This window comes from Triticum dicoccoides, chromosome 5B (genome assembly GCF_002162155.2).
Source record: "Triticum dicoccoides isolate Atlit2015 ecotype Zavitan chromosome 5B, WEW_v2.0, whole genome shotgun sequence".
In the NCBI taxonomy this organism is placed as follows: domain Eukaryota; kingdom Viridiplantae; phylum Streptophyta; class Magnoliopsida; order Poales; family Poaceae; genus Triticum; species Triticum dicoccoides.
The window spans coordinates 713,695,983-713,700,818 of record NC_041389.1 but is presented as its reverse complement, the minus strand read 5'-3'; the positions used below and the strand labels follow the sequence as shown (position 1 = coordinate 713,700,818).

Here is a 4,836-nt window from a genome sequence, read left to right as displayed (position 1 = left end):
CACCTGTAGTAACGGTAAAAATAACGGTCAAAGTAAACAAAGTTGACATTCCGCCATGTCAACCCTGACAGGTGGGTCCCACCTGTCATACACATGTTTAAATCACCTAAACCGGTCACTACGTGAAAGTGGTTGTTTTTTGCCACACAATTAGCTTGAAGTGCTGGTTTTTTGTTGACGGTAAAAAAAGTGTTAGTTCTGCAAGACCGAAACCCCTGTGGTAGTTTTTTTTTAGATACTCGTTCATTCAGACCGTGTTGATTTGATCAAAGATATGAACCATGATGTCTCGGCACTGGTCTCATCTTTACACATAGATTAATTGTATTGATCTTCTGAAGGATTTTGGAAAGATTATCGTTGATCATTGTCTGAGAGAGGCATACGTTGTGGTTCATGAGTTTGCTATAATTAAGTATGTGTCGATCCATCAGCCAGATGTGTGGCAGGACAATCCCCTGGCTAGTTTTATTCTATCTTATATTTTATCTCACGGTCCATGTAACAGTTTGTTTAAGCTCAATAAAGTTGCCATGACTACTTAAAAAACATAATGGTTTTTATAGGCTAAAAATATGATGAAATAGAAGGATGATAGACACAGAAAACAAAACCTCGACGCCAAACTTTAGCTCCATGCTCAGCAGGCAAGAAAGGAGAAGGGTGAAGCAAAAAATAATCGGTCGAAGATGAGGTGGTGGGCTAGCTGACTGATGCCCGAACAGGTTATATATGGCAACGAAGTGGGCAATGCGCCGGCAAGGAAGACAAATTTCAAGACTATCTCGAGTAATCAAACACAAACCAGTATGTAAAATCTCATATAAATTCCTCTAATTACAAGAGCAAATATGACATTATAAGAAAACAATTTAATAAAACAACATTCTTGAGGTTCTCATTCCATGTGCACATCACTCGACTCCATTTACTCACCGCAGTGCATATTTTCCAAGCCAAGACACGAACCACCACAGGAAATGTCATTATCAGATATTGGTAACACACAACAACGTTCAGTACCTCCATCCCACATGACACATTTCTCAAGTGCATCGATCTACTCCATGCAATGGGTATTCTCCCAAAAAGTCAAGAAAGTCAATACACACCAGAGAAGACTGGCCACACAAGCCAGCCCTAGCCACCAGGCCTCAAGTACTACGTTGCTAGTCACTGTCGCTATCGCCATCCGAACCAGGATAGTCAATACAAGTACTACTACCACCGCCGTATGCTTGGCTGTTTGGTGAACAACAGGCTGGTAGTTTTCGCAGCCATAGCAACGCCCTGCAACGTCAATAGAACAAATAAAGACAAGGCATGTGTTAACAACACAACTGATTGCACCTGATGCAAACCTCATGAACAACAAGGAAACATGCCAAGAATCAGGAAAGAAGCAATAGGAACAACTGTCAAGAAAACCAACAAGGTACCTGCGTCATTTTCCCCAACTATACAGCACATGATCACATTATTCTCACTCCGAAAATCGAGCTGGACTTCAGAGAAGAATAGCTTGGTACTATCGGCATCAGCAGAATGTTGCTCCTCAGGCTGCTTAGCTGTGAAGTTATAATGGGCGCCGCCCCCTCCAAACTCGTAAAATATAGATATCACTTTTACTTCCACCAGCTCAAACTGAAAAATAAAATGGAAATGCATATTTAACATGGATATTAATCAGTCGCAAAAGCCATCCTGATTAGCACAACCTCACATACACGGAGATAAGAGAGAAATAGATAAAGACCTTGGTGTTGTTGGCTCTGTTGTATTTACGCAGGGCCACCTCCGCGTAGTAACGTGCATCCTCCTGTTTGGCCGCGACTCTTTTTTCCCGTAGTGCGTTCCTCACCTCCGGAGGTTTTCTCTTTCGCATTACAACTGGAATTCCGATGGAAGCCCGGTCAAAGCCACGCGGTTTGGGTCGGGGCAGAGGCCGAAACCTCCAAGCATGTTCCTCCATGTTGATACCTTCAGGAGTGCTCCTCTCCTTGGACATCCAACAAGCTCGACTCCTGATTCAATATTGTGAACAAATTGTTATGCCAAAAAACAAAAACAAATCACATGTCCATGCCATAATATGAAAAATATTAAGTGTGTCATTTATTTATTTTGTGATGAAGGTGCATGCAGAGTTCTCGAAACATGATTAAAAACTCATCGAGTTTGTTCAGAATTAAAACTTGACAGATTTACCCATTTTAGTTTCATTTATGATGAAGGTGCATGCAGAGTTCTTGAAACTTGTCAAGATTGTTTGGAATTAAAATTTGCCATGATGGAATGAAGAGTTGTCAGATGGGGATGCCAGATATAAACAATTACATAGCAGAAACGGGCTGAGAACTACTCCCTCAATCCCACAATCTGTCAAAAAACGTCTGACATTGTGGGGAGGAGGGAGTACATGACATGACACAATGAAAGCAAAACATTAGGTTGTGATATTAATTTTAATGAATGTTTGAGCAAAGTTCCAAGCCCATCGCAGATGCAACTTGCTGTGTCGAGTATTAACGGGAGGAGTTGTGTTAACATTTAACTGGAAAAACAGTTTGTAATAGAAAAAAAGTATGTTTTTGGTTCCTTGGGTTTTCTAAAAGTATAGACTTGGTCCCTCAAGATTTTCTGGTACACATTTGGTCCTTCAAGTTTCAATACCAAGTAAGTTTAGTCCAAAACCAGATTTTGACCACTTTGAACAGGTTTGACCGTGTAGATTTTGACAGGGTTTGACCGTATGAACAGTAAATTAAAAAAACACACAAAACAAAGTACTGTTCATCCGGTCAAAATCTGGGCGGTCAAACCAGTCAAAGTGGTCGAAATCTGGTTTTGGACTAAACTTACCCGGTTTTGAGACTTGGAAGGACTAAATGTGTATCAAAAAATCTTAAGGGACCAAGTCTACACTTCCGGGAAACTTGAGGGACCAAAAACATACTTTTCTCTTTGTGATATAAGCAGACGATAGGGACGACTTAATACTGGAACCAGAGGATTTGGGCATCTTGCAATGACATTTCAGAATGCCAAAGGAACATGCACAATGGTGTTGAACACAGAGCAATAAGAAAAAGTAAGATGTTAGGGGTGTTCAACTTGCATACCTCCCTTTTAAAGCGGCGCATGAGACGCTAACTTGATGGTGGTGTTGCACTGTCTCCTCTGGCTTGGCATTCAAATTGTCTTTGAACCTGAACCAGAACATATGACTTAAATATAATTATAGTAAAAGGAAGGTAAGTTGTCAAATCTGATAATATTATTCTAAATTTTCAGCAAATTTTAGAACCAGAAAATATTTTTTAACCGATAGCATTGTGCTACCCTTTTCACTACAAGTGTAGAATTTTTTTACAACGAAATTCAGTTTTTTTCGAGAATAAAAGAATTAGCTAATCGTATACAGGGGAATTATATATGATACATTTAACAGTTTGCACTATAAAAAAAATGGACAACTTAACAATGAAAACCAGAGTTTTTATATTTCAGAATGAGGAATGGACATGCACAGTGGACAGTGGTGTTGATTATAGGAGTTTTATTACCTTGCATATCTCCCCTTTGAAGCGGCAAGTGAAACTGTGAGTTGGTGTTGCTTTGCCTCCTCCGGAAAGACAGGCAGCGAATTCCCCTTATAATACCTTGAACCATAACATATGATTTAGTTATTCAGCATCATAGTAACACTCAGCAGAGTCGTCAATACAATATATTTGACATTATAATTTCAGCAACTTCCAGAATCGTAATAATTTGCTCTCGCCTTATGTAGTTCAGCAAGATGCAGAACCATAAGAATTTCTTCTAGGATACATTTATACTTTCAGTAAACTTTAGGACCAGAAGAATATGTTCTCAGATACACATATATAATTTCACAAATTTTAGAACCACGAGAATTTCTAATTTCAGTGCCAAGAATTTGTTGTTGGATAAACTTGTAATCTCAGCAAATTTTGGAACAGAAAGAATCTGTTGTTCAAAACATAATGGCCTAGTTCGAAACGAACCCAACCAAACAGGGCTAGAGGAAATTCATATTCGTATATCAGAACAGCTAGAGGGAACGGGAGCCATCGCCAGAGATGACGTGCATAGCAGGCAGCGGGTCGAGGGGGGACGCCATGCCATGCGAGCCCTCTTTCGCCTGCCTTGCCAGAACCGGCGGCTGCGCTCTCGAAAGAGACGGAATTTGCAGGAGTATATATGCATATAGAAAACTTACGGATGCTCGTCGTCGGTATGCCCCTGATTTGCCATGGCCGGCTGCATGGATTGATCTGCAGTTCTATCGAATCCACGCCAAGGTTTCAGGTTGCAGTGCGTCGTCTGCTAGGTTCGTATTTATTCATCATCCATGAGAGGGACGGCCGACACCAGACAGGTTTCCGATTGGTGCTGTCTACGGTTTGACCTTCCCAATGTTGTGCGGATTTTAGTTCGACTGCTGTTCGAGAACAATCCATTGCTAAGTAAAGAAGCGCATAACACACTAGCTACTAAGGACACTATGTGTCGAAGAGGAATGGTAATTGAGGATCACAAGTGCTTCTTGTGCAACATGAGGAACGAGTCGGCAAAACACCTGTTTGTGGAATGTCACGAGGTTAAGCAGGTGTGGCGGGGCCTCGAGCTCGAGCATGCCAGACAGCGGCTGTCCGAGTGTGATAGTGTGCATACAACCTTGGAATATTTGTGGCAGCTATCTGAAAAGGAACGGATGATGATCATAATCATGTGGTGGCAGTGGTGGACTCAACGCAACAAGGTTAGAGAGGGAGAAAAACCAATGGAGCACGCGCAGTTCGCTATTAG

The 4,836-nt window shown here is 41.2% G+C and overlaps 1 pseudogene; it reads right to left on the bottom strand.

Moving 5' to 3' along the window:
• Window positions 1-1,169: 1,169 nt before the first annotated feature.
• Window positions 1,170-4,281, bottom strand: LOC119310699 (annotated as a pseudogene).
• Between the last annotated feature and the right edge of the window lie 555 nt (window positions 4,282-4,836).